Here is a 12,864-nt window from a genome sequence, read left to right as displayed (position 1 = left end):
CGAAAGGCAATCATCATTCCCTTTTGGACATAAGATAAATCACTCCGTTTTCGCAGTGCGACGACAAGTGCACCGTTTTTGCGCGTACGTCTGACAGGTTCTATATACCGTCCACTCCTGGTGCTGCCACCTGCTGCCTATGAGTGGTTACTTCACACTGACGTCGAACGTTGGCGTGGTCACATCAATGTGACTGCACCGCAGGAACGTGTGGTAGAAACTACCATGATCAGTTTCGAGCTTTTGCGACTTTTTGCTGTTGTCCTGAAACATAAGGTCGTGTTTCGTGCAGCACTTGTAAATGCTGAAGGTTCCACATACCCATATGTGAGTGTCGCATGGTGTAGTAAAGCTACTTGGAGGCTACTATTAATTCTTCAGTTCTAGAGTTCCATGGTGGGTGAAATTCTGTATATTTTTAAAATTAATTACACAATGTGAGGACGGTTGAGCCACTCTTCGCCGTTTGTGCACCATCTACATCTAAATCAACGTACACCTTCTGCAAGCCATCATATGTAGCGTGGCGGAGGGTACCTGTGCTACTATTAGTCATTTCCTTTCCCACTCCTCTTGCAAATATGTCGAGGGAAAAGCGACTGTATACAAGGGTTGTCCAGAAAGTAAGTTCCGATCAGTGACGAAATGGGAACTACATCGAAAATCAGAAATGTTTTATTTGCCACAGTTGGCTCCACCTTCCAGCGGCATAGTCGCAGCTAGGACGTCTGTCGCACCGTTATACCAATTTTCCAATACCTTCGTCATAGAAGGCAGCCGCCTGTGCTTCCTGCCGATTCTCTACGTTCATCTGTAGCTCGTTGTCTGTGCGAAAATGTTGTCTTCATAGCCAGTAGTTAATATGAGCAGACATGAAACACAGAGGGAGCCAATTACCGGCTGTAGTGCGGGTGATCAAACAATTCCCATCGAAAACGCTGCAGGAGCATTTTCATTGCCCCTGCAGATTGCGACCGAGAATTGTCACGAAGTAGGAACCGTATGACACTTGAGTAATGTGGGCTGCATAACATCAGGCGAAATCTCTCACCAGGACCTCACGCTTGGCGGGAGACATTATTTTCTACGCATCTTTATGCGCTCAGAACTGAAAAGAGCGAAGTGATGCAACCGACAGGGATACTAGAGACACTGTCGAACACTAATGTACAAAGCTTTATTAGATTTTCGCAGTGGTTTCCATTTCTTGACCGATCGGAACTGACTTTCCGAATATCCCTCGTATATCCATCTGTACGAGCCATAATTTCTTGTACCTTATCTTCGTGGTTCCTATGCGAATAAGCTGTTCCCCTCAGTAACCAAAGCTGAGACAAGCAAAGCTGAGAAACGAATACGAGCTATTGTGATCGTTTCCCAGCTTTGGTTACTGATAATAAGTTGATGCCAGTGCCTGTGAGATTAATTTGTACACCACAGCACTGAAGGTGATCACTATGAGATTGAAAATCGATTTTACTGTCAGTACAGCATCAATTACGACCAACGCTGACCTTCCTTTTAATACTTGAGTGTTGTTCAAATCCACCGGTAGCAAATCTAGCAGCCCGCTTCTGAACTGTTACGATGTCTTCCTTTAAACTGTTATGGTGGGGATCCGAAACACACGAACAGCATGAAACAACAGGCCGCAGTAGTGCCCTATATGCCCTGCTTCAATCATCGCATGCTACGTGCTTACATGCATCTTATACCTTGTAACAGAAAAAGTTCTTGTGCCAAAGAACACGTGATACTTGAAAATGAACTGAGTTCCCTTATTCTCTTAACAATTTTCGCTGTCTTGAAAATGGAAATTAGTACGCGTATTAGTTGCCAGTAGGTTCTATTTCAAAATTTCATAGGTAGCAACTAGTTTTCAAAAAAAAATTGTGTGAAATCTTATGGTACTTAGCTGCTAAGGTCATCAGTTCCTAATCTTACACGCTACTTAACCGGAATTATTCAAAGGACAAACACACGCACCCATGCCCGAGGGAGGACTCGAACCTCCGCCGGGACCAGCCACACAGTCTATGACTGCAGCGCCTTAGACCGCTCGGCTAATCCCGGGCGGCAACTAGTTTTCGATAATACTTCTAATTAATATGATTTCATTTTTTGGTTATTGTTATTGATGTGTAGTAGAGTAACGATACTACACATAAATCATTAAATGCAATACTGAAAACATTTTGTTGACTCCAACACTTTCAAATTTGAACACAATATTCATTCCTAGGTACGAGACCGTGTTCTACTATGGAACAGTTTTTGATATTTGGAAGAACCTTAATTTCCTGGAGTAGGTGTTTGTAACTTCAGAAAGACTGAAGCACACATAAAATGACTGCTACCATTTCAAAATTCAATTAGAAAATATGCAAAAATTTTATCACAGGGCTATCTAGGGGCGGAATCCTCAAAGGTGTGCCGGCCAGAGTGACCGAGCGGTTTTAGACGCTACAGTCTGGAACCGCGCGACAACTACGGTCGCAGGTTCGAATCCTGCCTCGGGCATGGATATGTGTGGTGTCCTTAGGTTAGTTAGGTTTAAGTAGTTCTAAGTTCTAGGGGGCTTATGACCTCAGAAGTTGAGTCCCATAGTGCACAGAGCCATTTGAAACTCAAAGGTGGTCCAAGGTGCAACACTCTCCCCTACTGTTATCAAAAACCGTCCTTAATTCGAGAAAGATATTTCTGAGAGCAAACTTCTGGAGCACAGCATTGCGCAGAAAAGAGTCGTGGACTTCGGAAAAACTGGAGAAGAAGAGAATAGAAGAGCTTCAGGAAGTCTAAAATATGTATAAAAACTGACTAGATGAACGGACAGGATGACAGGAGATGGCATATTAGGCCAGGGAGTAAGTTCCTTGGTACCAGAGGCCGCCTCAAGGGCAAAATTTACAAGAAAAGACAGAAATGAGAAAGAAATTGAGGCTCTTAGTTACGTACACCAATATGAAGGTACGACACAAGTGCACGAGAAGAAGTGGTGGAGGCCAGCCTCAATACAGTCAGCAGACCTGTGACCCAGGTGAAAGTAGGCTGTTTAGGTTTTTTTTATTGGTAACGCCACCTCTGTATGAAAATCACTGGCTGTGCTGTGTGCAGTCTGTGGCTGCTTTGCAATGTTGTAATACTCGCCATTGTAGTGTTAGGCAGCTTGCTGTGAACAGCGCGTAGCGTTGCGCAGTTGGAGGTGAGCCGCCAGCAGTGGTGGATGTGGCGAGAGAGATGGCGGAGTTTTGAAATTTGTCATGAACTGCTATATTTATATATGATGATATCAAGGTAAATACATTGTTTGTTCTCTATTAATATCTTTCATTTGCTAACTATCCCTATCAGTAGTTAGTGCCTTCAGTAGTTTGAATCTTTTATTTAGCTGGCAGTAGTGGCGCTCGCTGTATTGCAGTAGCTTGAGCAGCGAAGATTTTGTGAGGTAAGTGATTTGTGAAAGGTATAGTTTAATGTTAGTCAGGGCCATTCTTTTGTAGGGAATTTTGAAAGTCAGATTGCGTTGCGCTAACAAAATATTGTGTGTCAGTTTAAGCACAGTCGTGTATAATTGTTGAAAGGGGACGTTTCACAGGGAACGCAAAATTTTCAAGAGATTTTTACTGATTTTCAGTGCGGCGACATGGCAAAACCTAATAATATTAAAAACTATTTAGAGCTACTCAGATCAAATGCCGCTCACTTCTACTCAGTCCGATCTAAAGCAAAGACTGTGCATAACACGGGATGCTCATTCTCGTATTTTTCCCCACAGTTACGGGCTGGTCGATTATTCTGCCAGTGAAAGGGCTTGCTTTCCTGCAGCTGCAACGCAACTATTTGACTGTTGCGGTTGGCAGCAGTGGGAAGCATGACGTTATAGTCACGGGGACCACCGACTCCTGCCGACATGTATCGAGCAGAGCTAGGGGGCAAAGAGACACTGTTACTGGGACAGGCAGTAGCATCTATTGTTTATGTTAAATCTTGCAGTTTTATTGTTTGGATTATAAGAAATTATTTTCACAAACCTTAACTTCAGAAAAATATTTTGAAAAAAATTATTTCTCATTGTAAGTTTCGTCAGAAGTTTTAAAAAACCGAAGGGGAAGGTTGTGTGGTTGAAAAGGTGCGTTCTGGCATCTAAAAGCTGAGGAGTGAAGCACTGATCCTTTTCTTCCAGAAAACATTTATCACCGAAACCCTATTAAAAGCCAGTTTTTCTCCGAAATACAGCTTGCTGCTTCATTGTGGGAGAAGCAGCTTCTTCCGGGTGGGGTAATCTTACTGCACGTAATAGTCATATACACTGAGCCGACTCAAAGTCGTGGGCTACCTATTAATACCGTGTCGGGTCTCCTTTTGCCCAGCGGAGTGGAGCAGTTCGACGAGGCATGAATTCATCAAGTCTTTAGAAGTCGCCTGGAGAAATATTGACCCAGTTTGCCTGTACAGCCGTCCATAATTGCGAAAGTGTTGCCGGTGTAGGATTTTGTGCATGAACTAAACTCTCGTTTATTTGCCGTAACTATTCCTTGGGTCTCACGTCGGGTGATCTGGATGGCGAAATCGTTTGCTCGGTTTGTCCAGAATTTTCTGCAAACTGCACTTACATGCGGTACACACAATTAATATTTGTTTTTAAACTACTTCATTGAAAGATGAACATTAATTCTATACCGGTAAAACAATATTATCACCAATCAATGCCCTGAACGAGGAAACTATCAGTTCTAGAGAAAAAATTGATACGCTGTTCTTTACAAGAAAATTGATGTAGTTTTTTACTGGGAAACAGTTAAGATAGAAGCAGCGGTTTTTGGGTGATTCGAGAGAAACGTAAAAAGCTATCTTTAAATCCACCCCCACGCCAACGCTCACACCCCACCGGTCAGGATTTTGATTATGTTGCTCAGGACACTTCCTCCTAGCACTGAGCAAAAATTTGCAGTTACACGGTTCTCCCTCCCTAATTTTCCTTCGTTGAACGGCCTAATAGCTCAAAGGCCAGGTCTGAAATGCAGTCAGAAGCTTCCGCAGGGAATTCGTGAAGGTCTTCCATTGTCCCTTTCAGTGGTATGAGGGAACATTTGTATGTCATGTTATGTTATGTGACATGACCATAGATGCGTTAAGTGATGTGATATGCTCATCATCAGAATGCTTGGTTGTACCCACAGACAAATAAACATCACAACATTGCTGTGTACTATTTGCACCTTAAAAAAATTTGTCAGTCTCGTAGGGAAACCTGTGATATTTAACGATCAGCTTTAAAATCTTGAGAAAACCGTCCGAATATGCTGAGCATATGGCAGAAAGCTGTACACATTTGTTGACTTACAAAAGTGCACCAGACATAAAGACACATTGTCCGTTCAGGCATCGTTCGCTCACAGAGCGTTCTTGTTAAAGAAGGCAGTTTTGTCGACAGCAACATTTACCGAATTTCTGCCGGGCATTTTAAGAGGGTGAGGCAAATGAAAACCTTAAATTTGTAGTAACAAATCGAAATTTCGCGCCGTTGTCCCGTAAGTTGGTAAGCGTGCTACAAACAGCGTGCAGAATGGCCTGTAGATGGCAGCATAGTGCAGATGCACACATACCGTCGCAGTATCAGAATAAAGATGCCCGCCCCACTTGCGACTTGCACCAGGGAAGAACAGCGTTCTATTATTCGGTTTTTGCGTAGTGAAGGTGTGAAACTTATTGAAATTCATCGACGAATCAAGGTTCAGTACTGTGATGCATGTTTGTCACAGCAGCAAGTCTACGAATGGAGTAGGAAGTTCGTAAGTGGTGTGACTTCAGTGGAAGATGCTCCTCGTCCAGGTCAGGCACAACGAGTTGTGACTCCACAGAACATTGCAGCAGTCGAAGCCATAGTGAAGGAAAACGGTCGAGTGACACTGAATGACATTACAGCATGTTTACAAAGTAGTCATGGGTCAGTACACCACATTGTGCATGATGTGCTCCAGTTTCACAAAGTGTCTGCAAGATGGGTGCCACGGCAGCTGACTCCTGAAATGAGAGAACGACATGTTGATGCTTGTGAAGAACTTCTTCGGCGCTTTGAACGAGAAGGTGGTGACTTCCTTGCAAGAATCGTTACTGGCGACGAAACCTGGGTTCACTTCCTCCAATCGGAAACGAAGAGAGCGAGCAAGGAATGACGCCATTCCTCATCACCAAAACCAAAGAAGTTTCGAACAGAACCATCAGCAGGGAAGGTTATACTGACTCTCTTTTCGGACGAAAAAGACGTAATTTTGGAGCATTACATGCCTAGAGGGACCACTATCACAGGTGCACCATACACAGACCTCCTGAAACATCTATGGCCTGCAATCAAATCAAAGCGACGTGGATTGTTGTCAGCAGGTGTCCTTTTGCAACATGACAATGCAAGGCCCCACACTGCCCGTACAACAGTTGCCACAATCACAGACCTGCATTTTGAGTGTCTTCCTCATGCACCATACTCACCAGGCTTTGCCCCAAGTGATTTCCATATGTTTGGACCACTCAAAGACGCAATGGGAGGAAAGAAGTTCCGTTCTGATGAAGAGGTACGCCACATGGTGCATGAGTGGTTGAGCGGACTACCAAAAGAATTTTTTTCTAAAGGAATTTATGCACTTTGTAAGCGCTGGAGGACTTGCATTGAACGTGGGGGAGATTATGTTGAAAAGTGATACAGCTTTGTACCACTACCGCACAATAAATAATATTAAAAAAATTTTTAAGTTTTACATTTGACTCACCCTCGTATTTGAAGGCGGTACTGTTGACTTTGTTCGATGTCCGTGCTGCACCCAGGTGAAATCATCTTGTTGCAGTACCGGCGGCTGAGTTTTGCACCAGCATTGTTGGACAGACAGACATCTGCTGACCAAGACTAACTCGTAGTCATTGTGCTCAGAATAAAAGTAATGAGAGACTTAATTCGAAGTGTCTTGCATGGGACTTAGCAGTGAGATATCTAATACTATAAAGATCCCTACCTTAACACCGTACAAAATTTTCTAAGGTCTTGTCCATAATGCTGACAGGGCATGCAGATTTTTGTAAACCCTAGTCGCCTATTTTGTAAAGGCCTCGTCGCTACTGCTGTGGAGGCAGAGTTGCCGGCCGGTCGGAGTGGCCGAGCGGTTCTAGGCGCTACAGTCTGGAACCGCGCGACCGCTACGGTCGCAGGATCGAATCCTGCTTCGGGCATGGACGTGTGTGATGTCCTTAGGTTAGTTAGGTTTAAGTAGTTCTAAGTTCTAGGGGACTGATGACCTAAGAAGTTAAAAGTCCCATAGTGCTCAGAGCCATTTGAACCATTTTTTTAGCCGAGTTGCCACTGTAGTTGCGGTAGGGAAAGTCTGTGAGTTCAGGAAACGGCTTCTGGTACAGTACACTGCCAAGACAATTTTTCCTACCATTGTTATACAGCTGTGCCCCAGGTCAGGTAATATGATACGAAAACGAAGATTCTACAACACTCCAACAAATTAACAACAAAATCACACAAATGAGTTAAATGGGTTTACTTATCTTTGTGATTTGTCTAATAATGGAGTCTGCAACGCTGCATGTGATATAACACAAAAAATATCCTCAGTGGCTAAATGTAAATAATCGTACGTACATAGCAAATGCTATTTACAACTGTCTGTTTACGTCTAAGAGTTCACGAAACGACGTTCCCTGTCTAAGTCAGCCCTGGACGATGATCTATAACCAAGTGGGCGAGAGCTGCTCTTCTAAGTAGGCTTCTGATCGTTGTCGTCTGATCATTGGCGGATTGTATTCGGCCGGCAATTGGCCGAAGCGAAGTCGATATCTTCATCCTCAGCGCCGCCCGTGGCTCTGGTGATACTCGCGCAAGTGTCGAGTCTCTATGGCAACGGCACCAGCTCGCATCTTTGCGCCTCTGGTGCTTTTGCCCTGGCTGTGTGTTGTTCAGACAACACTGCACAAATTCCGCACATGGCGATAGAATTATTTGTTAGTAATTTTCGTGGGTGTTACACGGTTGCCTCTTTCCCCACCTTAAAAGAAATACACAGTGTCCATAAAGTCCCTTTACAACTTCAAAATTTTATTACAACGGCAGTTGTTGAAATATTTTAACAACATTTCTTTTATTGTAATCAGTGTCTATAAAAGTTTTTTTGACAGTGTGTAATAGACCTCTATATGGGCGCCTTTAGTTTCACGAAGCACATCAAGACGGTACTCGATTTTTTGCCACGTTCGCTGTAGCAAAGCGTCATCAATGGTGGTAATGGCATTACGAATCCTTTGCTTCAAATCACGTATGTCTCGTATCTGTGCCTGATACCCGATATCTGTTACATACCCCCATAAAAAAAAGTCCAAGGGAGTTATATCTGGCGACGCGGTGGCGAAGGAATTTGCCCATCCCTCCCAATCCATCTACCTGGAAACAGAATGAGATTTTCACTCTGCAGCGGAGTGTGCGGTGATGTGAAACTTCCTGGCAGATTAAAACTATGTGCCCGACCGAGACTCGAACTCGGGGCCTTTGCAAAGGTCTCGAGTTCGAGTCTCGGTCGGGCACACAGTTTTAATCTGCCAGGAAGTTTCATCTACCTAGAAATGTTTCACTGAGGAACCGACGAACATGCAGTCCCCAATGTGGTGTTGCACCATCTTGCTGGAAAATGATAGTTGGTTGTAAGTCAATCAGTTGTGGGGCTACATATTCACTCAGGAGGTCGAGATAAACATCTGCAGTAATTGCTGACTCGTTGAAGAAAAATAGACCAATTATTCGGCTGCACATGATTCCACACCACTCATTGCAGCTCCCTAGTCACATGGAGGCGTTCGGATCCTCAGATTCTCACATTGTGTCTGCTTAATGTCCCAGAAACATGAAAAGTTGCCTCGTCACTGAAACAAACGCGCCTGAGGAATGCTTCATCCTTCGAAAGGCGTTCCAGCATGTTGAGTGCAAACTCTGTCCGTCTTGGCTTGTCATTTGGCTCAAGTGTCTGTAACAGTTGCACTTTGTAAGCGTACAACCGTAAAGTTCTTGTGGAGGACTTAATGGACAGTTGAACGTAGTAGTTGCAACTGTCTGACAGCAGTGCGGGTGGACTTAGTAGGTGAACTACTGAAGACTTTTAAAACGCAATAGATGTTTCCCTTAGATGTTCTTGGACGCCCACTCCTCCCTTTATCCAACATTGTCCCTGTCTCCATAAATTTTTTGTGACTTGCACGGACTGAAGGGCGTGATGGTGGATCTCTTCCATACTTCGTTCTGAAGTATAGTTGAGTCTGAACATCCGATTTTATCTCAATAAACCAGGACACACATTGTGCCTTCTCTTAAGGAGTTGCCATTTCACAGAGGTTCAGTTCCTTCCATCAACAGAGTACATGAAACACAAAATTTTAGTATATATGAAAACTTTAGTAAACAGTGATTACAATAAAAGAAATTTTGTTAAAATATTTCAGCAACTGCCGTTGTAATAAAATTTTGAAGTTGTAAAGGGACTTTATGGACACCATGTACATTCTACAAAAATATTCCATATTTCTGTCACATTGAGAGTCCAGGTGGGATGACCCTTACACAACTCCTCCTTTGCACTAAAATCACCGACGCACATGGCAACAGCAAGCCTACTACCAGCGTCTACAATGACTCTAGATTATTATTCTCCCGCGAGGAGTGTCTGTTTTCTCCTGTGCCTTGCGGTGGCTGCGGTCCCTTCCCACAGAGAAACAACAACTTGTTGGGTAACCTCTGTATTTTAACCCTCAGGCTGCGTTGGAAAATATTTGGCGACATGAGTACCTGATGTGTCAATATTTCCATTCGGCTTCTACTAATTTACATCAGTGATTGCTACTGCGAGGCGTCTTATGCAGAGTAACAAAAAGGGCAAGAGGGCAGAATTATGAATGTGATGTTTCATTAGTTAACTATGCGATTATACTCAGCCAGCTAAAGAACGTTGCTGATACTTTACGCACGTTGAGCGCATTGTGTGAAGGCGGCACACTAGTGCCAATTCGAACTCTGGAGTTTACCAACATTCAACATGGTGATGGTGCCATGTTGCCACCCATACAACCCAACGTCGCGCATGGTATTATTCTTTCTCATCAGCTGCAAAACGTTTGTCGTGTTCTCGTCGTTTGCTGCAGATGTTGAATTAGTGATTCATTTCATGTTACCGGTAAGCTGTAAAGTATCGCATTGTTAATCTTAAACTTGTATGATATAGCCTCTTCTTCAAGCCGTAGGAAAAAAGGCCGGGACGCTATCTTAAAGAGCCAATCTCCTGAATTCGTATTTTTTTAAAGACATCATGTTTACGCCAGTGACTGTTAAACTTCTTATTTCCCCTATTGCAATTTCAGCCTTAGGCCATTATCAAGTGAAGATGTTTTGGCTATAAGTCATGTCTACTTTAACCAAGCTGAGACATTTACATGTCGTTGTAATTTGGTGTTATATACATTCGTAACGCTGCAAAGTAGTGCCAGCACATATGTCCATATATTCTAAAACAACACAGTGTGTACATACATATGTTCGTTCCAACATCACTAAACAACGCAAAAGTTCCTAGTGATGGTGGAAAGAACATATGTATGTACACACTGTGCTGTGCAAATGTGTGTGAAATCTTAGGGCCTGCAGAGGTCATCAGTCCCTAAGCTTACACACTACTTAACCTAAATTATCCGAAGGACAAACACACACACCCATGCCCGAGGGAGGACTCGTACCTCCGCCGGGCACTGTGCTGTTTTACGATATATGGACATGTGTGCTGGCACTACTTAGCAGCGTTACGAATGTATATAACAGCAAATGACGTATGTTCGTTCCACCACCACTAGTAACTTTTGCGTGGTTTAGTGCAAAAGTTACTAGTGATGGTGGAACGAACATACGTATGTACAAACTGTGCTGTTTTACGATATATGGACATGTGTGCTCGCACTACTTTGCAGCGTTACGAATTTATGTAACAGCAAATTACAACGACATATAAATGTGTCAGCTTGGGTAAAGTAGACATGGCTTAAAGCCAAAACATCTGCACTTGATAATGGCCTAAGGTCGAAACTGCAATAGTGCAAATAAAACGTTTAACAGTCAGTCGCGTAAACATGAAGTCTTTCAAGAAATTTCAAATGACTGTGAATCCCAGGTATTAAAAGTATATGGTGTACTCTTATAACGTTGTCAAAATTCGTCAAATGAGTAGCTGCAGCTCTGAAAATTGAAACGACCCTTGTGAAGAGAATAACGAGCGTGACGTGTGCTGCAGATCTAGAACACCCAACTGCTGCTCTTTCGACTGCACGAAGAACCAGGTTGCGTGCTTCTAAAACGACGGCAACATGGCGCATTGTCATTCATAAAAATTCCATCGTTGTTTGGGAACATGAAGTCCATGAATGGCTGAAAATTGTCTCCAAGTACCCGAACATAACCATTTACAGTCAATGATTGGTTCAATTGGACCAGAGGACCCAGTCCATTCCGCGTAGACACGACCCACACCGTTGTGGAGCCACCAGCATCATGCCCAGTGCTCTTTGTTGACAACTTGGGTCCATGACGTTGTGTGGTCAGCGCCACTCTCGAGCCCTAGCATCAGCTCTGACCAACTGAAATGGGGGCTCATCTGACCAGACGATGAGCACTGTTGGCTTTTCAGTTTACAGGCTACAACTCCTCAGAATATCCTGTCCAGTTCTCTTACGCGAGTAGACCCGATAACCTCACCAAGCCCCTGGATCACGCGGTTCCTGGTTCGATTCCTGGTCGAGTCGGGGATTTTCTCTGCCCGGGGGCTGGGTGTTTGTGTTGTCCTTCTCATTTCATCATCATTCGGGAAGTGGCGAGGCTGGAAAGTGAAAACGTTGGGAATCTGTACGGGCACTGATAACTACGCTGTTGAGTGCCCCACGTGTCAAAATCATCATCATTATCTTCACCGAGCCCGTCTTTATATAGTGGAGGGATTTTATTAGCTGAGTACTTATCTGTAATTGTTAAAAAGGCTAGTATGTATAAACATTAGAGAAGTGGACCCGTCAACTCTACTACGCTGAAGAGCCAGTGCCAAGTGTAACACGCTTTCAGTGGATACTGGACAATGTCGATTTCGTTGTATCCACTAACACTGTCTGGAATACTTTTCAAAGGCTTTAGAAGTATCAAATTTTTGGTCTCTCCCAAAATCTGAAGAGGTCCAGAGACTCTGCAACAGCAGTAGATGACGTAGGTACCATACAACTACAGATATTTCGACATTAGGCAAGCAGTGCACTGCAGCGATTTACTGTTCCAGACTTGAACGTGATCAGTCCAATTCCATCAGACATTTTCACACCTGCCTTGGAATACATACTACGGATGGGTGTTAAGTGGCTCCAATTAGTGCAGTCCACACTACAAGTGTCAGCAATTTCTGAATGGAAGAAGTTTATGCAGGCTACCAGCAGCAAATTAATGGAGAGAAAATTGTAATTACTTTTTGGTCACTTACTAATTCACCACCAAATGATTCAAACGCAATAACATGGCTTTAATATACGCCGTGAACGATAGACAGTAGCAAGGTACCACCTTTACCAATCCAGTTACTTTCCCATCAACACAATGTAGGCTACTGAAAACATCACACTTACATGTTAAACACACAAGAAAACATTTTGCATAATAGCTCAATTAACTACAAATAACTACTCACTTAATAAACTGAAAATAGTTCCACTACGTAAACACTGGCTCAGTGAAATTATCCTGTCCATCTGCGTAAGAGAACTGGATAGAAAATACTGGAGGGGTATAGTTTGTAAACTGAAAAG

The sequence above is a fragment of the Schistocerca piceifrons genome, chromosome 7 (genome assembly GCF_021461385.2).
Source record: "Schistocerca piceifrons isolate TAMUIC-IGC-003096 chromosome 7, iqSchPice1.1, whole genome shotgun sequence".
NCBI lineage: Eukaryota > Metazoa > Arthropoda > Insecta > Orthoptera > Acrididae > Schistocerca > Schistocerca piceifrons.
The sequence above is the reverse complement of the archived record's forward strand: the minus strand, read 5'-3'. Positions refer to the sequence as shown.